Source organism: Danio rerio, chromosome 20 (genome assembly GCF_052040795.2).
Source record: "Danio rerio strain M-AB ecotype USA chromosome 20, GRCz13ab, whole genome shotgun sequence".
NCBI lineage: Eukaryota > Metazoa > Chordata > Actinopteri > Cypriniformes > Danionidae > Danio > Danio rerio.
In genome coordinates, this window is record NC_141040.1 from 34,930,042 (window position 1) to 34,957,069 (window position 27,028).

At 34.2% G+C, this 27,028-nt stretch overlaps 2 long non-coding RNA genes and 1 other non-coding gene across 28 annotated transcripts; 2 read left to right on the top strand and 1 right to left on the bottom strand.

Annotated features, from left to right (window-relative positions):
- The first annotated feature begins 2,507 nt into the window (after positions 1 to 2,507).
- On the top strand, positions 2,508 to 8,397 carry LOC147832247 (uncharacterized). The gene is made up of 3 exons (XR_015518582.1): positions 2,508 to 2,714; positions 5,226 to 7,968; positions 8,172 to 8,397. It is a non-coding gene; the product is annotated as an uncharacterized LOC147832247 (long non-coding RNA).
- A 2,482-nt stretch (positions 8,398 to 10,879) lies between these two features.
- LOC147832248 (uncharacterized) lies at positions 10,880 to 18,675 on the bottom strand. Of its 3 annotated transcripts, XR_015518585.1 has the most exons (6): positions 18,300 to 18,596; positions 17,467 to 17,630; positions 16,513 to 16,708; positions 15,361 to 15,424; positions 14,876 to 15,262; positions 10,880 to 11,914 (listed from the first exon to the last, which is right to left on the bottom strand). It is a non-coding gene; the product is annotated as an uncharacterized LOC147832248 (long non-coding RNA). The 3 variants fall into 3 exon arrangements; XR_015518586.1 differs by lacking the exons at positions 14,876 to 15,262; positions 15,361 to 15,424; positions 16,513 to 16,708 and having other exon boundaries at positions 18,300 to 18,675; XR_015518584.1 differs by lacking the exons at positions 14,876 to 15,262; positions 17,467 to 17,630; positions 18,300 to 18,596 and having other exon boundaries at positions 16,513 to 16,898.
- A 794-nt stretch (positions 18,676 to 19,469) lies between these two features.
- Positions 19,470 to 27,028, top strand: LOC147832249 (uncharacterized). 24 transcript variants are annotated; one of them, XR_015518565.1, is made up of 11 exons: positions 19,470 to 19,553; positions 19,966 to 20,057; positions 20,722 to 20,771; positions 21,177 to 21,474; positions 21,711 to 21,841; positions 21,971 to 22,014; positions 22,144 to 22,235; positions 22,315 to 22,462; positions 23,676 to 23,851; positions 24,208 to 24,295; positions 25,661 to 27,028. It is a non-coding gene; the product is annotated as an uncharacterized LOC147832249 (transcript). The 24 variants fall into 24 exon arrangements; XR_015518567.1 differs by having other exon boundaries at positions 23,676 to 23,842; XR_015518575.1 differs by having other exon boundaries at positions 23,676 to 23,747.

Genomic DNA, 27,028 nt, shown 5'->3' on the forward strand with positions numbered 1-27,028 from the left:
ACAATGCAAATCCATCTAGATCCACTTATTTGGTAAACAAAGCAAGTCTCTCATAAAATTATCTACTAAAAGACAGAAAATATTACTTTACAAACTGTATTGCAAATAAATCAAATGAACACATTCATATTAGTCAATAATACAAGTGATCAAACTTTATTTTATTATATGTTATGTTTTTAATCAGGGGCAATTTTAGGATTTTCATTTAAGGGGGCTCAGCTCCTTATGAGGTAAAAAAATCATAAAAATAGTAATAATTATTTGTAAATATATATGCCTAATATTACATTTTATAAGTAGTAATTTAATAGTAATATGCTTAAAAATGTTTGTTTTATATGGTAGGGTTGTATGCTAAACAGGCATAGCTATTTGAGTTCTAATTTTCTAATTGTATAACAAATATAAAAGTAGGGAGATGATTTAGCATTGATAGTTGGGGTAAACTGAAATACACTCACCGGCCATTTTAATAGGTACAACTGCTTGTTTACGCAAATTTCTAATCACAGGTCAGCAACTTCATGCATTTAGGCATGTAGACATGGTCAAGACAATCTGGTGCAGTTCAAACTGAGCATCAAAATGGGGGAGAAAGGTGATTTAAGTGACTTTGTACGTAGCGTAGTTGTTGGCACCAGAAGGGCTAAAAAGAAGGGTAATCTGTACCTAATAAAGTGGCCGGTGAGTGTAGAGTCTTTAAAGAGTCATGAAACCATTTTTGCATTATGTGCGTGGCAGCTGTTCTTAAATGACATTTTAATGAGTGTTTTTAGTAAACCATAGAAAGAATGTTTGATGGTCAATATTATACGATAATAAAATAAAACAAGACATATTCTTTAGCGATGTACATGTGGTGTTTTACACTACACATTTTATAGTATGAAAGGTTTTCTCCCCTCACAATTTCAAAAGTGGACATGGCTGAAACACAAGAAAACAGGCTTAAAAAGCATGTTCTGATTTAGTTGCGCAGGTTTTCTGGTGTGTTATATCAACTTTACTTGGAACAACAAGAAAGATGATGTCAGCATAGACTGTATGGCTGCATTATTTAAAGTCTTAAAGAGTTTTGTTTTTGTGCAACAGAGAAATTTAAAATTCTTGAAAGTCAGACCTTCATTAGAGTCTGTCATCTTTTAACAAAAGTTTGTAACTCTGCTACTAAACCACAAAGAAATACTGGGAAAACAAACTCGGAATATACAGCTATGCAAGCAAGGGAAGCAGCATATAGACTTTATCTCTCCTTCGCAGATCAGAAAGCTCTCCATCATAAAACATACACATGTTCAACAGCTTTACTCTGCCATAGAGACATGATCACGGTGAGATCCAAAAGAGAAACACCTGCCCGAAGGATCAAACTTCCATCCTCTTACGTTTAAGCACTACTTTGAGGAAGATGGATCTGTGTGTAAACTTTCCAGCTAATTAGATGAAAAATTGAATTGTTTCACTTTGAGGCTTCGTCCAACATTGTTGAAATGAGGCTTTTTCATGTGAGGTCAAGGTGATTTTATGTGTAACATCTGGCTCTTGTTGATTTGGTGATTTAACATGAAATGCATTGGCTCTTGAAAATGTTTATATGATTAAGGAAAACACCAGTATCTTCCGATTTTTTTTCCAGTTACTGACAACCATGAAACTGTTATCGTGTTTTAAATTGACCCAGGAGATTAAAGAGCAACTAAGCGTTTGTTTCCTAGATGTTGTTATGGAACAGTTGGGTAAAACATGAAATCTGCTAGACATTGTGATAACACAGCCTTCATCAATTTTGGCGGTAGTTTCCAACTGAGGGCCAGCTTGATAATGCAGTTTTTTTTAATATACACAGCTAACAAGAACAATGGTTGAGAAACCCCCTCAGACTACCCAGTGCCAGCTGAAATCAACACAAACTGTAGTGCCAAGTCATGAGGTAACACATTTCAGACTGATAGATCAGTTGGCCCTTGCATAAAGGAACAAACAGGTACAAAGAACGATCATCATTATTCTTAATTGCCATCCGAAAGGTCTTTGAGTTTGAGACGCATCATTTGAGGATGTGCAAACTGCAAATGTAAGAGATTTCCAGTTTAAAACAGTTGAAATCAGCAGCACTAAGGGCACTATTTGGATTATAACAGTAAAAACTATTTAGACATATTTACATACTATTTACATTTTAGTTTCCTACTGAAGTCCAGCTTTATAATACATTTTTAAAAAAATATATAAAACATTTTCATCCCAAGTAAACAAATGTTTTCTTGTGAATGCATCTCAAATCATAGTACACAACCTGCTTTTTAACCTTCACGAAACACCAAAACACATTTTTTGAGATGTTGACAGTCATATGTGTGTTCCACAAACACTATTAGGACACATATATTTCAGAAAAAAGTGAAAATTGGCTGTTTTTGGGTTATTTCAAGGAAATTTGTTAAAGCTATAGAATTACCAACCTACTCCACACATGACGTCACACAGGTTTCCGGTTGCAAAAAGAGACCGCTGACAATAGTAAACATGTTGTGTTGTGCAGTAGGATGCCAAAGTCCAAAAATAGAAAACCTAACATTTACCGTACACCACACAGCTTTTAATGCTGACTGCAGACATCTTTGGCTAAAAGGGAGCTGAAAGAAGTGACGACCTAATTAAAATGATGGACTTCTGCAGCTTAAAATGCTACAGTGCTCATGTTATATCAGGTAAGTTTATACTATGCTGAATGATACACACTACTCATTTTTGACAGCAAAAACAGTTACATAAGGTTAATTAAACTGTGGACACTGAATGCTCAGAATTAAACGTAACAGTGTAAGTTATTAAGGTAAACTTGGTTTTATATTCACACATTCATTCAGTGACAACTTGTGACACACTCCCTATATTGTTTACCAGGGCACTTTGAATATTCAGTCTGAAATAACCTGCAAGTGTGACTTGAAAACAAAATTAACACTGTTTATTTGACTGTGAACATGTTGTACTTTGATAGTCATTGACTGCTAAAATGATTTCACTGTTTAGAGTTTGCAAATAATACTTTTTATGAAACTATATTATTAAGGAGAAAGTCTGAATGTGCAAATATAAAACCAACTTTACCTCTATGAGTAAGTTCACATACCCTGCCTTACAGGTGTAGTTCTATGTCAGAATTTAAAAATTGGGGTAAAAATCTACAAAATTTTATTTACATTTAGAGTACATTTAGAGTCTCTGTCATGCTAATGTATGAAAGAGAACTGTTACACGCATACTGTTTGCTACGTGCAATGCAAAAAATTTTAAGCTCATATCTCAAAATCATTTAGAACGCAAATAGGAAACTCATACACTCTAAAAATTGTATATGGTTGCTTGTTTTTTGATAATGTTACTTTTCATTGTAACTGCTTATGCAGTTCACCTGTGCCTTGTTTGGTTGTTAGTTTGCCATGTTTTGCCATTTGTTTGTCAGTTATTGTCTGTGTTATCGGTGGGCTTTCTACCTAATTGTAAGACAGATACATTTTTTTTTTCATATAAATAGTAAACCCATTCTGTTTATATGTTTTTTATTAAAAGATGGCTGCAAATACTTTATCCAAGCTTACTGTAACACATATACAATAAATGTATCTAAATGTAGCTACATCTACCTGAAATGATTTCACTTTTCTTTAAGGTAAATGTGAAATCTGGCTCAGATTTTCACATATGTACTGATTCATTTTCTCTTTATGAAAAAAACGGTAACATCATGAAGTGAAAAGTCACTGGAGGTTAAAAAAATGCCAATTGTCAGAAACACAAGGCTCTGGGATATGTCTGAGGAGAGTCTGCGTGTCTGACAGAAAGCTCCACTCAGGACATGATGTGCTGCACTCCAGAGAAGCACACTTGCTAATTCTTGTCATCGAATGGTTCTAAATATCCCTCTGTTTGCACAAGGAGCTTGAAACAGCCAATGGAAAGACAAAAGAGACAACAAAAGGCAAGAATTCAGCTTCTAGGTCAGAATGAACACAATGTCACTTAATCAAGCTCGTCTTTTTCAATCTCAGTTCATCACTCGCACCATTTCTGCTGCTTATACAGGAAACTTGTTTCATAATTAACGAACTTTGCAACATTGACAGTTATTACAATGAACTGAATCAAATAATTATACTGCTTTTCAACTTGGAGCTGACTTTTTTCACAATTGACAAGCTTTTCAACAGCAACACTCACTCAAAAATATTTTGTGTTGTTCATTCATTCATTTTCCTTTGACTTAGTCCGGTAATTCATCAGTGATTACCAGACGGGAATAAACCATTAACTTATTTAGCATATGTTTTACACTGTGGCTGCCCTTCCAGCTGCAACCCAGAACTGGGAAACACACATACACTCATTCACACACATACACCATGACTAATTTTATTCAATTCACCTATAGCACATGTCTTTTGGACTGAGGGGGAAACCGGAACAGCTGCAGAAAACCCACACCAACACAGGGAGAACATGCAAACTCCACACAGAAATGGCAACTGACCCAGCCTGGACTCGAACCAGTAACCTTCTTGCATGTTGCCCTATGTTAAGTTGTTTCATCCCAAATTTGTGTAAAATATGGACAAACCCATCCATTGGGTGTATATGTTTAAAACTGTAATAAAAACAGCACACGGGTTCTTCCATATTTTACAAAATTTTGGGATTAAACAACACAGAAATTTTTTTTATTATATGTTTCTGTATTTAATAGGTGCTCTATAAATAAAGGTGACTTATACTTGACACTAAAGGCTCAATTTAGAGTACTAAAAATATGTAATTTTGGAAAATGTGAAAATGTTGAATTCTAATTCTGCAACACCAATGCTGGGTTGTTTCAATCCACATTTAAGTAAAACCCAACCAATGGCTTTTGTTTTGGGTGTATAGACAACCAGAGGTTAAGGAGTAGGTTTGATTTATGAGCTCAAAGGGCAGACTACAATTGCCTTGACCCCTTAACACCACCTGGGTTCCCTTTAGGCAAATTCTGACAAAAATCTCGACAAGTACTATGCAAAGAGCTGCACAATTTGGATATCAAATTCTATTTCAGAGTTTGACATTAAAGCTTTTGTTTCTTTTCTATATTAACAGTGGGTGTTTGTGTACATTTGACAGAATGTGTTTGCTCATTCATTTTTGTGTTTGGTTGTTTGTGAAAGATTCTTCTTTCTCCTTGCCAGGGGGTTTTCCATCAGCGGATCTTTAGACAGAAACAGATGCTCCAAACCTCTACAGCCAGAGAAAATACACAACTATAAGGTTTCAGAGAAATATTTATGTTTCTTTTTTGTATCATTGCTTGTTTATTCGATTCTCCTATCACTCCGCCCAATATTCATTGACCCAAAATGATGAACAAGACACAGAGATGCCAAATAAATTTACATTTTAATATTAAATAAAGTCCACAGATTTGCAATTTGTAGCATGTGGTTTGAAGGCTGTCAGACTGAAACAAAATGGGTCAAAGAGTTCTTTGGGCACCATTTAAAAAAACAGCAAAATGATGAAAGTAGTCAAAGGGAACGTTTATAAGAATGCTGAATGAATGCCATGCATGAAAACCTCAAAAATGATTGAAGAACTGACTAAACCCTCTCACTCTTGACAAAAACTCCATCATGATCTTTGAAAAGCTAGAATTTATGGCAGGTCTGAAAAGTGCTTGAACTTGTAATGTCAAGGGGAAAAAAAAGCCTTGAGCTATGGAAACAGAGCAGTAAGCAATGGAGCCGGGAGCAGTAATAGAAGTAATATGTTTTTGAGGAGTCATCTTCACCCCATTTTCTGCTTCTGATGGCTCATGATTGGATAAGGTCAAATAAGCCCAACACCTATTTAATTTTTATAACCTGATAACGATGGTATGCATCTGTGCTTTCATATAGTGACCATAAAGCTACGGTGTAAAGCCTGGCTCACATTATGCGATTTTTAATTTTCCTATACAACTGAAGCATGTCACACTGCAAGATTTCACTTGTCATGATGTCAGTCTGAATGACAATCAAGATGTCAAAAATAAATAAAAAATAAATAAATAACAATGGATTCGCAGAAAACTTACCCTGGAGTTTGACATCTTCCATCAGAGACACATTCAGTAACCTGTATTCTGAAATGATACCTCACAGCAAACATAAACAACCCGTAGCATTACTTTTGCTCACAACATGCCTTAATAATAAAACCAGGAAAATAGCTGTTTTGACATTTCCCCAAAGCGGTTTGAAGTTGTCGTGCTGATTGTGTCATCATATTAGCTGCTCATTTCTTGTTTTGATGGTCATCTGCAGAATAGTGTCTGAAATCTGACACTGCCAGAACTTCGTTGAGGAGAAGATTTGTTTGCCACGGCCATTTAGTGGCTGTGAACATGTTGAACCAATGATCAAAGAGCCCAGATTTTAGCCGCACAAGAAGGTTGCTGGTTCGAGCCGTGGCTGGGTCAGTTGGCGACTCTGTGTGGAGTTTGCATGTTCTTTCTGTGTTCACTTGGATTTCCTCCGGGTGCTCCGTTTTCCCACACAGTCCAAAGATGTGGTATATGTGAATTGAGTAAGCTAAATTGTCCGTAGTGTTTGAGTGTGAATGAGAGGATGTTTCCCAGTGATGGTTTGCAGCTGGAAGGGCATCCGCTGCATACAATATATACTGGATAAGTTGACGATTCCTTCCGCTGTGGTGACCCCTGATTAATAAAGGGACTAAGCCAAAGAGAAAATGAATGAATGAATAACACACACTTGTCAACAATCCAAGAAGCACTGAAGTTATTTGGAGGGTGGCCTCGTGAAGTGTCTTACTTATGCTGTCCAGTCCCTCTAAATACGTCAGTGCTGAGATGAGGCTATGCTTTGATCCTAGCAAAATGGCTTTCTGTCCATCCAGCATCCAGTCATCTTCCATACTTTGTAGGGATAGTTGGAGTCTGTCCCAGCTTATCTCAGGCCAGGGAAACACCCTGGACAGGTGGTCAATCCATCACAGGTCCAGCAGTGATCGGATGTTCTGATATATGAGGAACATCTTGCTTATTGTCCAGGGAGAACAAACATGTGTTGTACAGATCCATTTGAGCTTACACAATAAACAAAGTTAGCAAATAACTTTCCTTTTGCAGCTGATTGGTCTTAGATGATGTCATTTTCACAACTCACAGCTTTCAAAACTGTTTTATGAAGTTCTTTCCTACTGAATGTTTTTCCAGGAAGGTGTTTCATCAGCTGAACAATTAGTAGCGTATGTTGTTAAACAATACTGTACTTTCATTCCGCACAGCCTTGCAGATGGCTTGACTAAGGCATTGTTCTACTTTTGACCCTAAAATAATGTTTCTAAAGTTTTATCAGAGGTTGAATAACTACATTTTAACTAGATGCACAGCTAGATTCTGTGGCTACTAGATTTGCCTCACAAATCAAAAAGTCTCCTAAATCATGCTTGCAACTTTTGGTGAGCGACTTCACTGCAAAAAATGCTTGTCTTGCTTAGATTTTTTTGTCTTGTTTCTAGTCTAAATATCTAAAATTTCTTACATCAAGAACCATTTTCTAGACAAGCAAAACATATTGTCTTGTTTTGAGAAATAATATGCCAATATTAAGTGAATTTTTCCTTAAAACAAGCAAAATAATCTGCCAATGGCGTAAGCAAATTAATCTTGTTTTTTCTTTCGACGTAAGATTATTTTGCTTACCCCATTGGCAGATTATTTTGCTTGTTTTAAGGAAAAACTCACCTAATATTGGCATATTATTTCTCAAAACAAGACAATATGTTTTGCTTGTCTGGAAAATTCTTCTTGATTTAGGAATTTTTAGATTATTTGGACTAGAAACAAGACAAAAAATGTGTTGGTGCACACAACCCTGTCCAATCTTGCCAGGAGATCCATGGACAGACATCCCACTGAACAGAACAGTGCGATTTGCTTTTTGCAGTGTTTCTCAACCATGTTACAGGAGGACCACCAGCTCTCCACATTTTTCATGTCTCCTTCACCAAACCCACCTGATTCAGATCATCAGCTCATTAGCAGAGACTGAAAGACCTGAAATAAGTGTGACAGACAAAGGAAACATCCAAATATGCAGTGTTGGTGGTCCTCCAGGATCATGGTTGAGAAACACTGCTATAAGGCATATATCACGTTTTTTTTTTTTTTGTAGCAAACATTTAGCCATAAGCCAGCTGTGAGAAGAAACTACTGAATCAACACCAACTTGAATGCCATTGCAGATCCATAGGGAAGTGCAACAATAGTCTTTCAACACAGGTAAATTGCAATTGTGCTTATCAACTTAGCTGTGATGGAAACTTTAATAGTGTTTGAATGAACTAGCGTAAGACAAAAAAAATGATAAAAACATTAATTTATTTCAAGTTTTAAGAGTTTGAAAAGTTTCCTTGAACTACCTGACATTGTGCTTTGTGTTTAATGCAGTTAAGCAGCTTGCTTTAAAGCAATAAAATGCTCTAGTAACGTAAAAGACATCATTTTAGTATCAGATTGTAGAGCACTTGCAAATATGCATATCCATTTCATCAGCTTTTATCACTGCTACAATTTTAGCTGGGTTGGCTTTAATTGATTTATTAAGAAAACTGATTCATTCAGGGACAAGATATTCATCGGTGTCAAAAGATGAACCTATCCTCTAACTTTCTTGAAATAAAATCCATCCACAGGGGAGTTTACTAAAATAGTGCTGGAGCTACAATTAAGGCATAACACACAATGCCCTTTCATTTATGTAAAAATCTGTTTGGTGTGGCTCAACCAGGCGTGTCCAAACTACGGCCCGCGGGCCATCTGCGGCCCGCAATCAGTTTTGTGGCGGCCCGCGAGGCTTTTTATAAATATCAATAGAATCTGGCCCGCTATACAAAAATGAACGTAGTTCAATAAATAACCACCGGGTGTCGCTATTACAGGCATTCAATTAAGCAGCAATTCTTGTTATGATCTATCTATCTATCTATCTATCTATCTATCTATCTATCTATCTATCTATCTATCTATCTATCTATCTATCTATCTATCTATCTATCTATCTATCTGTCTGTCTGTCTGTCTGTCTGTCTGTCTGTCTGTCTGTCTGTCTGTCTGTCTGTCTGTCTGTCTGTCTGTCTGTCTGTCTGTCTGTCTGTCTGAATTATTAGCCCCTCTTTGATTTATTTCTTCTTTTTTAAATATTTCCCAAATGATGTTTAACAGAGCAAGGACATTTTCACAGTATGTCTGATAATATTTTTTCTTCTGGAGAAAGACTTATTTGTTGTATTTCGGCTAGAATAAAAGCGGTTTTAATTTTTTTATGAACCATTTAAGGTCAAAATTATTAGCCCCTTAAGTCTTCAGAACAAACCATTGTAATAAAATAACTTGCCTAATTACCTTAACTTGTTAACTTGATTTACCTAGTTAAGCCTTTAAATGTCACTTTAAGCTGTATAGAAGTGTCTTAAAAATATCTAGTCAAATATTATTTACTGTCATCATGGCAAAGATAAAATAAATCAGTTATTAGAAATGAGTTACTAAAACTAATATGTTTAGAAATGTGTGGAAAAAAATCTTCTCTCCGTTAAACAGAAATTGGGGAAAAAATAAACGGGGGCTAACAATTCTGATTTCAACTGTATATATATATATATATATATATATATATATATATATATATATATATATATATATATATATATATATATACACACGTGTCTGTGTGATGTGTGTAAAATTTGGCCTGCGACAACGTTGTTTTTTTTGCATCTGGCCCTTGGCCCAAAAAGTTTGGACACCCCTGGGCTCAACTGATAGATCACTGTGCTATAGTAGCGTCTAGTCCGTTTGATCCCAGAGAATGCTTACAATGATTAAATCTGTACCTTTGAATAGACTGCTCCCAAGCCATTTCACAAAAATTAAAGTCAAATTTGTGAACTGAAATAATCTAGCCAGATTTGCAGATGGATTACTTTTTAGCCTGTATGTGCTGTGTGTGAACAGGCTCTTTTTGAAAATACAGGTAAATTCATTTTGGCAATTTTGCGGAAAGAGAAGTTGTAACATTACCTGTAATTTTGGGAAATGCTGTGTTGTGTGAACGCATAAGGAAAATTGCTAGAAAGAGAGCGTTTACATTTAGAACGTGCAGACATGAGACGTCTACTCCAGCCCATCAGAACATTCAGACGCATTCACATCTGCACTGCTTATGAAAATAAAAGCTTCTGAATATTTTCCCAGACACATTTAACTGCTAGATGTTAGTCACACTGTAAAACAAAAACGTAATTTTACGGATATAATAACGGATATCAAATTACAGAAATTTCCCTAAATTCAAATTTCTATTAAATTTCTGTAATTTGATATGCGTTTTGTTACAGTAAATTTCTGTAATTTAACGGTTGTTATTTTACTTTTTTCCGGCACCCCAGCTGCCGGAATTAAACCGTAAAATTTCGGATTTGTTTTTACAGTGCAGATAGATTTTCCTTCCTAATGTCCAATGTATAAAAAAATATCCATAAAATGCTTTTGATAAACCTCTGTTTGTTTACTCTGCTTCAGTTGCTTGACGCGTGTGCAGGTGAAGAAATGAATGAACATGGTGTTGTGAAAATGATCTTTGTATTTTTTTAGCTACTAAGTATTTGTCCCGTACTGGGACTAGCCCAAGGGGAATATATTTGCAATTAAACATTCTTGATGAAGTTACTGTAATGTGCATGAAATGACAAAGTGTTAAAACCCATGCTGCAATCATTATGTACTGAAAAGAAGGGGGGGGGGGGTGATTATATTCCCAAAGACTTCTGAAACATGTTTAGTTTGTGCCACAATGGGCTTAAATTGTCAAATTTTAATTTCTAACAGCTGTTCAGATCTCCAGAGGTGACTGAAATGTTTACAATTACTGTGATTACTCTTTAATTAAAAGCAATTATTAGCGTGGATTAACAAATGTCAAACATACTATGAATAGTTATAAAGAGCAGCTTGTGAACTGAACAGGTGGAGATAATCTGCTGGTGAAAATCAAGAGAAGCAGACTGAACTCTTTTGGCCTTCTCTTCTTCTTTTTTTTTGATTTATATTTCAGAAGGTGTTGGCATGTTCAAAGAGACCTGTTCAGTCACACTGCGTTCTGAAGATTCAGCTCAGGATATTATTTAATGCAGGGTTATTAATAAGCCATTATGCTGTATATTACTTTGGAAGTTCTGTTGCCGTGGGGCTAAGTGAATGAGAGCGACTTTTATATTTTTCCATGTAGCTTATGACTTGACTGACACTTAATGAGCTTTCAAGATGTTATTTCTGCATGGAATTTTTGCAAATTTAATGACACCGCACCACAGCCAGGAGACGGGAGAAAAAAAAAAAACATATTCGTCCGTATATGCATTTGGTTATTGTATTGTACAATAAATTGTGCATGAGTTCTTTGCCATATGCTATTATCATTCATCCATATCTAGATGCATATGGCGGATGTTTTTTTTTAAACCTTTTCTACAGATGTAAGGTAGCATTGTGCTAACCTCAGTTTTGTGTCAGTTCTTCTGTCTCTCCACCATTCCTCTCCTTCTCCCATCGCAGCTCTATCTTGTTGGCTGCAATGTTTGTCTCCTTGTGTCGAAGCACACATGATGATAATTCTGGCACGGGGACGCATCCCAATGGAAAGCATTAAAATATAATTCAAGTCTGACGACCGTGCAAGGATGCGGATAAGATGAATGTCTCTGCTACGCAACTGTCTGTCTGTCCAGATGTTTTCTCTGTCTTTTTTCGCTGCGTCTGTTTTTCTCTGCCGTCCATCTGAGCAGTATTAGAGGTATCGCTGAACTGCAGGATCTACAGAAGAGAGTGGTTTTATCATTAGGTGATGTAAGAGGTAGGGAGAAAGACAATGGACAATGTTATCTGGTTTGATTCTCTCTCAGTTATTTTAGAATGATTCTTTTAGTCACTTCATTATGGATTCTTCATTAAGTGAAGTTGCACAAATTCATTTCAAGACGAGCATATGATATGATTGATTGTGGCTGGTCTCTAGTCTATAATCATCAGTAAGCTAATCGGATTAATCCAAACTTACTATAAATAGTCCATCTAGTATTACTTCCTTATCTTCTACCTTATCTTCTTTTTAAAGAATCTCCCATCCACCCCATTTCCTCCTTTACCAGGGGGAGCTCTCAAGAACTACTTGATCTCGTACCCCCTTACATGCTTATCAACCAGGAGGGAGCCTTGGGCTCAATTATCTCTAGTTTTGGGGAAACTAGTTACATGTAACTGCGTTACGTAATTTAATTACAAAAATGAAACTGTAGTTTGTTACAGTTACTGAGAAAAAATGTGTAATTAAATTACAGCTACTTACGAAAATGTTAAAGATTACTAATGGGGTTACATCTCAAAACTTTCTTTAAAAATCTAGGATATGATGATTAATATTAATCTGTTACTTTGCCTGTTTTTTATATGCAGGATGCCTTCTGCCAAGGCCATTTATTATAGTGCTTTTCTGCTTAACTACATTTCTCAGTAGCATCTCTACTTTTTCTAAATCAAATAGCTTTTCAGTAGCAACGCTATTTTATTAGTCAAATAGCGCAGTAGCATCCACACAAGCTACATTTACTGATCGCGGATCAATATGTGATGGCACCAACATACACGAAGCTGTGAGGCCGATGTGTAGCCAATGAAAATAAAGCCATATGACCGCGAAAATGATGATTTTTTTATAGTAATATATATATATATATATATATATATATATATATATATATATATATATATATATATATATATATATATATATATATATACTGTAAAGGCTATAGTATACTATGGTAATTACTATTAGTTCATGATAGTTACTAATGATACTGCGTTATGTAGTGTAATTTATTAATGAAGAGTTGTAAATATATATACAATATAATGCTCATTCCTAAATATTTCATTTTCCTATAAATTACTATAGTATTTTAAATGTGTAACACCTGGTTTTTTGCTGTTATATCCTATAATTTGTTTCTGTTTGGTACAGCATATTATTTACAGTAAATAACTGAACTGAACAATTATGCCTCATATGTTTCAGTGACAGTTTTATTGATCACTAAGATATGATTTACTTGGATTTAGGTTGCTTTGATATAACAATGGAAATTGCAAAAATAGCTTAGATGTATTGCGTTATTGCAAATGCCACAGAAATCCCCCTGCACGAAAAACAAAATTTAGATTTTGTAACAACAATAAACAGTGTTTTGTTATAAGGTCTAGTTTTGGGGTGGCTGTACTTTAAGATTAAATTAATATAATCTCAATTCAAGTGATGAAAGATTTTGAAGTTCTAACAGTGAACAGAATGTTATGGTAAGGTCACACCTGCTTGGTATAAATGCTTGAAAATTATTTAGTTAAAAATATCCTTTAATAGCTTAAAAGTAATCAAAAAGTATTCAGATGTAATCATTTTACAAAAGTAATTACTTTACTTTTATAAAGTAATTGAAAAGGTACATCCCTTATAACATTTTAAATAGAGTAATTTGTAAACTGTAATCTATCACATAACCTCCCCAACACATTATCACTGAGCTCAGAGTTCTCTCCCAGGACAGAATGCCAAATCTGCTAATATTATCAAGCAATATCTAAGCGTGAACACTTTTTGTGTTCTACAAAATCAAACTAAATCTGTTGATGTTGACTTTTTTTTAATCATAAATACTAAATATTTGTTAAATAAAAAAGCAGAATCACAAAAACTTTTGAAGATTGCATTATTCAATGAATACATTGTATGTATGTATTGCTACTATTATTATTGTTGTTGTTATTGTCAGTGCATGTTAAAATACATTTTAATTGTTACTGTTTTAGTAGACCAAAAATAATATAGAAAATTAATGAATAATAATTAAGCCTATCTGTAAATAAATATGGTATATTATTATTATTATTACAATTATTATTTATACTTTTTAAATTAATAAATCTTAATGATTGAATATTATTATTACATTATATTATTGCAGATAAGATTCATTAATTGGCTGATTGATAATTATTATTTATGGTACATATTCATACATATTCAAAAGGCAATAGATCAAGCTATTCTTTTAAAACCAACAGATTTCTAATAATATTAAGAATTCTAATGGTAATAATAATATTGTTTGCCTTTCACATTTGTGTTTTTATGTTTTTAAAATGTTACTCCGTATGTTTATTAACTGGTAAACATCACTGATATGCAAAAACCCAACATAATATTTATCAATCAATCAATCAATCAATCAATCAATCAATCAATCAATCAATCAATCAATCAATCAATCAATCAATCAATCAATCAATCTTATCTTATCTGCAATAATACTAATTATAATACTATCATTTAAAGTCTAAAGTGTAAAGTTTGACAACCCAGTTTTACAACAGATTTTGGTAACACTTTATTTTAATGGTTCAATTGAGTATTAGTAGACTGTTTGCTTAATATTTGTTGATACTGCTGCTAAAAAGACCTTGAATTGGCTAGAAGAAACTTTGCAAGTACATGTCAACTTACACTAACCCTAACCCCAACCCAACAGTCTACTTAAAATGTAATGCAAATTAGTTGGCATGTAGATGCAATTTAACCTAAATTCAATAAATGGGCCATCAAAATAAAATGTGACCCAGATTTCTTATTCTCTTCAACATTAAACAAAAATTGTATCATTTTTAAAAAGAGCATCTGCAATGCTTCACTGCTCAACATAAGATAAAGAGAGAAGGTCAGACCTGATTAGTGTGAGTGTTATTAAAGTGCTTGCTCTGATGTCACAAACTCCAACAAACATGAAGGAGGGAAGCTCTTTGTCCTTCATCACAGTGAGTTTCTCCTTTCATTCAGCAATCAGCACCATGTGAATGAGCTCACAAGATCTGCAGTACAGATACTCCTGTAATTGTTACACTGTTCCTTGCACTCTAGGGTTTCACCACTGAAAACATCTATTCAGGAATGAAGAGCAACCTTGGAGAGCAGTGTGAATTCTTCCACAATAACACAAATATTCCACCTGCGGTGCGTTTGAGCCACGGCCAGGCCCACCGTCAGTCCCTCATGTGTTTCATTTCTCAGACAGAGGAGGAGGAGAGGACCTGTGGAGTTTTCCATAACGCCATCTGAGGAACCAGGAGGAGCTCTGTGTTCTACAACTGCCTGTCATTTTACCATACAGAGACATCATGCATCAAAAGAGAAAAAGAGAAGAAAAGCTGACCTAGTAGATTAAAGCCAGAAGAGTGACCATCAACCGTTTCCAAACTATTAAGTTTCTTTTTTTTCTGTTGAACAATAAAGAAGATATTGTTACGAATCAGTAGCCAATATCTGGCTCCATCCACCTATATTTATGAATCTTTTGCACTGTTGCAAATATTGGAAATGCCAGCATTTGCACAAAATACATATATGTATATGCACGACTATTTTGTATACCAACCAATCTCACGGAAATTCGTAACGTTTTAATTTAGTGGCTAATTCGTATCTAATTCGTACAATTTAGTACGATTTGCTCATCACCCAATGACGGTTGGGGTTAGGGGTGGGGTTGTGTGCCACGCCTCCTTTTTAAAATCGTACATTTTCGTGCGACTGAACTCGTACGAATTCGTACAAATTACCCACTAAACTGACAAAACGTAAAATACTTACCATTTTTCGTGAAATCAGGCTGGGTATACACTTTTATTCTGATAAAAATGTGCATATAATGGGAACACATTTACAGAATAATTTAATGAAAAAAGTCATGTAATTTTGTTTTAACAGGCGCACATACAGCCAATTCATACTGAGCAATGGCAATCCGATTTTCTGCCTGAACCGGGGTGCGATGGCACAGCATTAATGGACAAACCAGTGATCCGACCACATTGAGCAAATGAAATGCAAAATCCGTCATTAAAGTAGTTTGGTCCTCCTAGAACTCTCTTTAGTGCCAAATTATGACTGCGTTCAGTGCATTTTGCCTTCTGAGGCACAAGTAATTTATTATATTTTCCCACAGTGGCTTTTCTTTTCAAATTCCATTTTTGTTTTTGATATTTGGCGCCTGTTTATCAGGACATGGTGATTTTGTTCTCTGATTCAGTGGATAAAAACAGGGCTTAATTCACAAATGTTTTATGCAATTTCTCACTTCTGTAAAAGTCTAATTAACATCTTTTGGTGGAAAAATAACTGTTGACGTGTATACAACAAAAAAAACAATGGAGGTCAACAGCTAACATTTTGTGTGGTTTATTTATAAATTAATTTTGTGAGGAACACGTGCTTATGATTGACCACAGCTCGTCCTGCATTAGCTAACACATGATTTACCAATCGGATGATTCCTAAGTCACTATAAAGAACCAGAGTTTCTTACCTCAGTTATCATCGTCTTGAGGTATCCCCCTTCCACCCTCACTCCTCCTCTCTTTTCCTAAATACGATGGCATGGCAGCCAAGTGGTTAGCAAGCATGTCACTGGTTCAAGTCCTTACTGGGCCAGTCGACGTTTCTGTGCAGTGTTTACATGTTCTACCCGTGCTCACATAGGTTCCCCTAGGTTCCCCGGTTTCCTCCATGCACCGTCCAAAGACATGCAACACAAGTGAATTGACCAAACCAAATTGGCACCATAGATGAGTTCTTAGTCAGCAATATATCTCCCCATAGCAATTCCTAACTTATAATTAGCTATAAACAAGCATGGGAGTTCTCGAGATCTACCTGAGCTCAAACTATCCTTTTGCCCTTGCCCTTACCCTGAGCTCAGGACTCTCTTCCAGGACAGCATGCCAAACACACTTTATTATCAATCATCAGCTAAGTGTGAACTCTTGATTATCCTCTTTTGTGTTTAACAGAACAGAAAAACTCAAACAAGTTTTGATCAAGTGGAATGTGAGTAATTGACTGAGTTTTCTCTTTTTTTGGGTTAACTGTCACTTTAAATGATCTGTTAGATTGAGAAAGTCAAGTCAATATGTTTTCTTTTTTATATAAACAATTAAATGGTGTTAATCTGTTTTGGATTTTTGGTTCAAGAAAGAAAACAAGTAACAATAACACATTTCCTCAACTTGACTATATAAAAAAATCATTGGCGTGGGATTTTAAAATCTATCTCAGGTGTAAGCAATTTGCACAAAGACTGAATAGTTATTGTTATATGTCATGGTTAAGCAATGAGGATTTTGCCTGTCAATGGGAATTGCACTTTTAAACATCTTTATCTAGATCCATATGGCATCCAGTGGTTTCTCAGCCTGACATTAATTTTCCACACTGATCGGAATCAGAATAAAATACACATGGAAATGAAACTCAAGAGTACCTTATGATAGTCCAGGCTTGGATCTGGTACCGTTCAATCTCTAATTTCATTTTCCCCTTAACTTTCATGTATACATCAGTGGTGATTCTAGGATTTTATTAACGGGCTGCGGCACAGGGGGCACCAAGAACCAGTCAGGGTTGGGGGGATGATGGGAGGGGGCACTGGAAAAATAAAAGTTTTATATTAAATAGCCATATTCTTATTTAATAGCCATATTCTCAGTTGTTTATCGATATTACGAATAATAATATTAATAATAATAATAATAATAATACCATGCAAAAAGAGTAAACCCTATCAACAAAAACGGGTCTTTATTTTTTTTTGTCCAGCTTAAAATTCTGACAGGATGCTAACATTTTTGAATACTGCAGTAGACTTGTTTGGGAAATTGATTGTGCCTTTAGCGTGAATCTTTGAAACAACAGGAAAAAAACTATAATGATTATTTTAAGCAGTGCTGGTCCATCACGACTGAATAGCCAAGTGTTACATTTTTAACATACATTAGCATTTTTGTAACTACAGCACTTTAATCATTAATTTACACAAGGGGGCATATTTATATGACATAAGTATTTTCAGACTTTTTACATAATTTTATTTTAGGAATTTTTTAGGAAAGTTATGCCTAATTCACATACTACACCCTTAAAGTATATATATTTTTTAAATAAAAGAAAAGTATATACTTTTGACTGTAATAGATCAGTATGCAAACTTTGGGACAAACTACTTCCTCATTAACAGATTGTTATGTTGCTTAGTTACACCCCCCAGACAATCCTCTAAGCACATCATCCACATTTCCTTCATATTTAATTACCTACTTGCCATACGCAAGTCTTTCAAGCAGAGAAATCTCCTCAGATCTTTGAGTAAGTATGCATTCGGACGTTAATGTCCAAACATATCTTGATATAAGTCCACATTGTTTTTGTAGAAGAAATATAACACGGAAAACGCGGTTTAAATATATTCCGTTTGGCTAAATATTAATTAACAGTCATTCAAACAAATTTCCCGAAGCATCTCTAATTTAAGGTTGGTCTCGTGTGTCCGCCATGTTTGTTTACACCTTTCACCCGAGCTTGTTGTTCTAAACAAATTCACGTCCAACGTGCAATATATTATGGGCAATATTAGCGGTTACCCAGACAGCACACATACGTTGGGCCGACGTCGGCCGAAGGTCAACACGTCGGCCCCTTTAATTCTAGCATCGGTATATGGTCGGCCAAACATACGCAGGATCGTTCGGTCGTGTGTTCTATTGTTCCAGCTCAACAAACGTCGGCTCTGCGTCGGTTAACGACCAGAGGCCGACGAAGCACTTCATAAGCACTTGATCTCTCATGCCCATGAAAGAATCCGGCAACATATTTGGTTTACAAGTAAGTTTTTGCGTGCATAATAAATTAGACAAACTCGACATGCATCATGTGAACTGCGTCGGTCGGTCCAGCTTTAAATAGCCTACATTAATGCAGTAAAACTGACCAAAATGCCTACAATACATGATTTCAATTCATTAAAATATAAAAAGTTTTATTGTTATGCTTTAATAATGAAAACGTTGTTTTTTCTGGTGTTAACTGCTGTTTGCTTTTTTTTATTGTGGCTTTTTCTAATACATTTTCCCAGTGTAAAAATCAAGTATGTTTTGCATTTCGGCTGTTTAATTAAAATAAACACCTTTTTACAGAGTGACATCTTTGTTTTATATATACTTGCATTTATATTTATTGGTTATTTATTTTTGACAGTGAATGCACAAATAAAGTGTTTGTTTTGTAACAGTTTAGTAGGCTATAAAGCTCGTCTTAAAGATAATAGCGTATATAAAACTGCTAAATACCTTTTAAATTCAAGATATAAAATACAAGGTTATTATTTAAATTGTCTATGGAGTGATCATGTTTATAAATGTAATACTGCAAGACTTTAATGTGCGCGCGCGCGTCTTGCTTCCAACACTGGAGCGGAGAGGATGTTGCTATGGGAAACGAAGCTACAACACGACACGACACCACCTAAAAGACACAACACGACTTCTCTCAAGCTGCCGTTTTGACTGTTTTCAGGTAAGTTTAGTCCCTAAAACAAAGCAAATACTACATAAAACTGTTCCTCACACATTTATTATTGGCAATTGATGAATATTCAGTTGAATATTATGTTATATAAGAGTGGTAAGTCTTCGTAAAAGTCCGTTAGCATATTAGCACTGGTAACGTTAGCGTCGGGGTAATATTACGTTAACTTACTTAATGTTAGCTCTTGTTAAACTTGTTTGTTAAAGTTTTGGCTTTTATTTATTCTTTATGTGTAGATGAGAGGTTTTGTCAATGTTTTATTGAATGCACTCCATATGTAGTCTAAAATACGCATTGTAATGTTACTGTAAAGGACCGTGAATCAAAAGTTCAATCGTGTTTTGATATTTCATGGTATCTTAAAGTAAATGTTAAGTAAAAAAGTGTTCTGTGGTTTCAGGAGTGAGAGAATAACCTCCTGCTACAAAAAAATATAACTCAAGATTCCTAAATTTCTGAAGGGAGCTGATCACAGAGATACAGGAAAGACAGGTAACTTTAAGCATAGGATTAATTCATATGAATTTCCATTGCACATCATTATGCACATGTTACATGTCTATATATTATGCATCTGTTACTTGTCTTTATTGCAGTTGTTTTAAGAAAGTTTTGACATTGAAACATGTTAGTGGTATTAAATTTCACATCACATGATTCTTCAGAACTTAGTAAATATATAGATTTGCTGCTAATGAAGTAATATTTGTGATTTTCATTTTGTTTAATTTTTTATGATTAATTGATTTATTAAATCTTAGAAAAAAGTTTACACTAAATTATTTGTCATCACATCTGTTTTTAGCATTGATAGCAATCCGAAATGTTTCTTGAGCAGCAAATCAGCACCATTTGATAATCACCATTATATTAGTTCAACCTCAAGCCCTAAATCAACATCTTAAAAAAAGGTTTCTGAAAGATCAACTGACACTGAAGACTTGAGTAATGATGCTGAAAATTTAGCTTTACATCATAGCTATGAATTGCATGTATATTTACACCGTTCACCCATCCCTTACACCTTAACTCATCCTTAAGTCAATTTAAGCCCTAAATGAATAATTTTTGATTTGTACAGGCATGATATGCAACTTGTATTCAGTCGTTTTGTTTTTTCTTTCTTTTGCTTTTGTTTTCCACATCAACTGAAAAGGAGGTCTAAGTTTAACCTAAGTGCCGTGTTGCTGATGAACATCTTTATATGTAAGTATATTTTTGACTGACTGCCAGACACTTGTCAAACAGTGATGAGCAAACGAATGGCCTTTCTTTTAAAAAGATCAGGGAGATGCAAGTCTGGAGATTAATATACATTTTAATTCAAAATTGATTTAACTGGAAATATTTCATAATGTTTTGAGATATGTGCCCTATATGCATTTAGATGTCCATGCATGTTTAAAATACTTTTAAATTTAACAATGGCTGCAAGTTATAAAAACATAAACAAACACAAAAATGTTAAAGTAAATTGAGAAAACATTTTCATCAGTTTGACAACAGGTAGATCAGCTCCTGACAGACATGTTAACAGATCAGTTTAACTCTTATTAAATTCATTCATTCATTCATTCATTCATTCATTCATTCATTTACTTTTCTGCTTAGTCCCTTTATTAATCCGGGGTAACCACAGCGGAATGAACTGTCAACTTATCCAGCATATGTTTTACGCAGTGGATGCCCTTCCAGCTGCAAGCCATCACTGGGAAACAACCATATACGCTTGTTCTCACTCATACACTACAGACAATTTAGCCTACCCAATTCACCTGTTCCCCATGTCTTTGGACTTGTAGGCAAAACCGGAGCACCCAGAGAAAACCCACCAAACGCAGAGAGAATTTGCAAACTACACACAGAAATGCCTGCTAATCCAGCTGCGGCTCGAGTCAGCATCCTTGCTGTAAGGCGACAGCACTACCTATTGTGCCACCACGTCACGCTCTTATTAAATTATATTTATATAATTTTGTGTTTCAGTACATGCTATTTTGGGAAGACAAAATATATTCATAAGCTCTCAGAAAATTCAATAAGAGAATTCATTCATTCATTTTAAGAAAATTAACTGCACAATTACTTGAAATGTGTGGGATTACATTATTTGTTAACCCAAAGTGAGTTTCTCTTTCTTTGCAGTATTGGATGCCTGATTGCAGTTCAACTCCAAACTCAGTTGGACCAGCTGATCAGTGTCTTCAGTATTACCACAAGCTACTGGGCAGATGTGTGGACAGCTATGAGCCAAACTTGGGACGTTTGGTTTTTAGGTAATACCAGTGACAAAGTATTCAGTAAATTGCTTATAATAAAAGATGCTCACTGCTTACCCCCTTATAGTTAAGTTGTTTGCAGTTTCATTGTTGTAAAAATACCATACTTTTTCCTTTTTTTATAAGCAGGTGTGACCGTCTGGGCAGCAGAAACAAGACAACTAATCATAGTTGAGTTGAGATTAGTATTATTAACTTGACTAGTTTGGTTGCAGACTTGTTCAATACTTAACAATTTGTATAAGTTACAAGATCAATGGTCCTGCTATCAATGTTTGTGTAACTTAAATTCATTACAGTTTAGATACAATCAAATGTCCAAACCATCTTTGAGTGAATGACATCAAGGAAACAGGATCAAAAAGATCATTCATTATAGAATGTTTCATAGGTAACAGCACATCCTTTGTGAAAAATAATTTATTTTTGTGCCATCATTACAAGACAAAATACATTTCAACTGATTTCAGTTGGTTATATTTTTCAGGTCCTCCTGATCATTCTGTTCTCCTGGTTGTGAGGATGTGCAGAGGCTGTATTTGTCAGTGTTAAAAGACTTGTGCAGCTGTATCCAGACATACAAGCAGCCGACAAAGAGTTCTGGAGCAGGACAGACAGGTAGTTCACAGTGGCTAGGCTAGAAGTTTATACTTGGGTGGCCAGAAAGTGGCCTCCGCTATTTTGGGGGGTCCATACAAATACACCAGTGTAAGCTATACTATTGCACAGAAAAAATTAAATGAAAGAATTAATTAATCGGTTAAACACAAAATATTTTAAAGAAAGCTTAAGTATCAAGGTGGCAATATACAGTATGTTACATTGTAGTACATGAGCTGGCTAATACAGATTCGTAAATGTTTAGTTGTTAAGATTAGTTAAATACTATATCCTCTACTTGAGACCTGTTGCATATACAGCTTTAACTGAACTGAATTTAACTAGAACTACACCAGCATTCCAAGTGCTCTAGACTAGCTTTTTGCACTGGTGCGTCTAAAATGTTTGATGGCATTGCATTTAACACTGCAATTTTACATGTTAATTTTTTTTTAAATTACAATCCATATAGGCAATATTGACTTGTAAATGATTAACTAAAATCGGGTCAACACACATAATGGGGATTGTGTGTAGAATTTTGAGGAAATTAATGAATTTAATCCATTTTGAAATAAGACTGAAACATTAAAAATGTGGAAAAAGTAAAGTATCAATACTTTCCGGATGCATTGTATATGGTTTTTAGCGCGTTATCAAAGACTTAAAAAAATAGTCCAACATTATTTACAGCAGCAAAAGACCCTCCACATCAAAAGCTACTGGTCAGCTCACGATTCAGCAAACATCTGAAAAACAAATAGCTTATTATGCCTTCACAAGAAATCAGTGTTTTTGAGTCTAATGAAGATAGTACTATTTTATTAAATTATTATTTAGCCTGGCATGTTTACTGTTACAAAATATTTTAAATGTTTCTTAAAACAAAACATATTGTGTTCAATGGGGGAAAAGTAGCTGTTTTTTACACAGAGATAAAAAAAAAAACACATTTCAGAGCAGTAATCACAATACTGTGAAACTGTGATATTTTTATCCAAGATTATACCCTCAGAATTTTTTAATTTATTTTTTTTTCAGTTGGCCTATATTCTGTTTTTCTATGTTCTTGGAAATGCTGCTGTGCATGAAAATGTGACGATATATCCGGTTCTATAGTTAATTCTGAAATAAATCTTAAAATGAAACAATATTTAAAAATGCAATATTTAATGTGTCAGACACTAAATAAACATGTCAATTCATTTATATTAATCTGATTCCTTAACAGGGCAGCACGGTGGCGCAGAGGGTAGCACGTTTGCCTCACAGCAAGAAGGTTGCTGCTTCAAGCTTCGGCTGGGTCAGTTGGCGTTTCTGTGTGAAGTTTGCATGCTCTCCCCGTGTTGGCATGGGTTTCCTCCGGGTGCTCCGGTTTTCCCAAGTCCAAAGACATAGGTGAATTGGGTATGCTAAAATTGACCATAGTGTATAAGTGTGTGTGAATGAGTGTGTATTGGTTACAGCTGGAAGGGCATCCACTGCGTAAAACATAGGCTGGCAAAGTTGGCCTTTCATTCCGCTGTGGTGACCCCAGATTAATAAAGGGACTAAGCCCAAAAGACAATGAAGGAATGAATCCTTAACAGTTAAAATTAACCATTTGAGCGTGCTTAGTTTAGGGTATGTTGTGCCATTAAATTGTCAATAGGTTTTATTTTTTTCTACATTTTAAATCTGCTTTAGCTTTCTTCTTTCCTATAAACCTGGAAATATAAAATATATATTTTTGGTTTTTAACAAATTGCTTATTTTATTCTTAGATTGGTGTACACTGATGGTCTGCTGAGAATTCTGCTGAGTTGAAGGGATCCTCCTGTCAGACAACCTCTCCAAAGTACAATAGGACTAGTAAGTAACATCTTAAACATACACTACTGTTTCATAGCTTTTAGGTTGGTATGGTAAATTCTCTTCTGATAGTGTCAGCTTTATTTAATTAATACAGTCAAGCAGTAATACTGTGAATTTAATACAATGTATATAATTAATAGTGTCACTTGATCCTTCTGAAAAAATAGTATTCCAATGTACTGATTCTCTCCTCAAGCTGTTTTTTTTTATATATAAAACATTTTAAATAAACATATTTTTAGTATTCTTGATGTATGAAAAGTTTATTTTTAAAAGCATAGTATTTATTTGAAAAAAAAAAAGTTTGCTCTTTGATGATTGCTAGCAATCAGACATGTTTCTTTAGAACAAAAAGAATTTGTGGAAAAAAAGTATTCTCACTGAGCGTTGTTCAACTGTGGTCAACACGTCATTTATGTTTTTAAATAAGCCTAAAAGACCTGATTAGCTGCATAAGGTGCATTTAATTAGAGAGTTGAATATATCATTTCTTTTTATATCCTCCTCTATAGCCTACATATAATAGAAGTTGTTTGCTGAAAAACCTTTTTGTAGCAGAAATAAAGCTATGATTAGGCCGACCCGGATTTTTCGCAGAACTCCGCAGATGTTTAGCCTATCATTAATTCTGTTTATTTACTTGAGTAAATGTGTGTAAATCTATATTTATTCAGTTTTTTTATTAATTTCAGTAATATTATTGACTAATGTGAAAATGTTCATCTGATTTATGTACAATGCAGTTTGTACAGTAATATTTTCTGTCTTACTAGATATGTTACATGAAAAACTTGCTTTATTTACCAAATAAAGTCAATCTAATTGGATTTGCATTTTAAACATTAAATAAAACTTTAAAATATATTATTTTTTATTTCATATATTAAGGTTTTAGTTATGATACTCCCAAAATAATTCCGCAGAAATCCGCAGACTTCCACCAAAATTTTCAGCAGAAATAGCAAAAAACATCCGCAGATTCCTCCTGGCCCTAGCTATGATATATTAAATGTGGTGTACAGTGTGACATTTTAGTTGACGAAACTTAGTTTAATTTGCATGTAATGTGGTATCTGAAGATTTGACATATATTTAGAGACACATTTATACTAACACAATGATACTAAAAACCAAAAAAAAACATTCATTATGATTTCACAAGGAATCTAACTTTCAAATGGCTTTTCTGAAAATTAGTGCTCAGACACACTCTTTAAGTTTAAATTAAATTACACATTTTAGCTAGGCACTTGCATAATACATACTCCAGTTATATGTCATGAAACAAATAATTTATATTTGTGGTAATATGAACTGCTGCAATCCTAATCTTTCTCCTTTTGGTTTCTTGCTTTATTTAAGGGTTCCCACTACAAGGATTAGATTTGGCTACTGCAGTCCCGGTTTGGGCCAGCCTCACTTGTGAAGACTAAAGATGAAGGCAACATACAAGAACAATTTCGAGGATGGCGACACACTTTTTATTCCACCTATATATCCCCTTTTATGTGTAAGCAACATTCCACAAGATAAAACAAAAGTAAATGACAGGTTATTTCTTTTAATTTTGTCTGTTTTCTTGGAACATTGTACACAATTTACAACCAGTTTTATTTATATAAATATAGGTCAGAGCAAGAAAATGTTATGTTTTCTTCTGGAGAAAGTCTTATTTCTTTTATTTCGGCTAGAATAAAAACAGTTTTGAATTTTTTAAAAAACATTTTAAGGTCAATATTATTAGCCCCTTTAAGTAATTTTTTTCGACTGTCTACAGAACAAACCATCGATATAAAATAACTTGCCTAATTACCCTAACCTGTCTAGTTAAGCTAATTAACCTAATTAAGCCTTTAAATGTCACTTTAAGCTGTATAGAAGTGTCTTGAAAATATCTAGTCAAATATTATTTACTCGGTTATTAGAAATGAGTTATTAAAACTATTGTGATTAGAAATGTGTTAAAAAATATTTCCGTTAAACAGAAATTAAGGGATTTTATATATATATATATATATATATATATATATATATATATATATATATATATATATATAGAATGACAAAATCTGTTTTGTGTCGTGCATTAGTTTGCTTAAAAAAAACTGGTTATCTCTGAGAAAGTATTATTTTATATTATTGGTGTGTTATTAGTTCAGAGGAGATTGCAAATTGTTGAATGCCATTTATAAAAAAATGTAAAAAAAAATTGACTACAGACTTTAATAAAATTTTATCAGACAATTATTTTAATTTGTATGATTTTATTTACTACTGTAAATATTATTTGCTTGGTATTTATTTTGTGTTTGTGTCCTCTTTTATTATTGTAACTCCCTGAAGAAAGTCTTTTGGATACTGAACACATGACTGGTATTATCTTGTATTTTAAAATTATAGTCTTGGAAACATGCATTTTCTTTAACACTATTTAAGAAATTATAAGCATTATAACATGTGCTTACACAAGTGATTTGTGTTTTTACTATAGTAAACTATAGTCACCCTTAGTGTACATGTTTTGAAGTACTTGTAAATATTCCTATGGTCTTAATGTAAATGCTGCAATGGACTTTTTATTTAAAATCTTTATTGCACAGTATTTCAGCCATGGTTATAGTACAACTTGTTGGTTTTGTTTTAAACGTAGTAAAACATGGTTATGTGTGATAAAAGTATGTTAATCTATTTGTATGTTTGTGAAAAATATTAATAAATCTTCAACTGTTA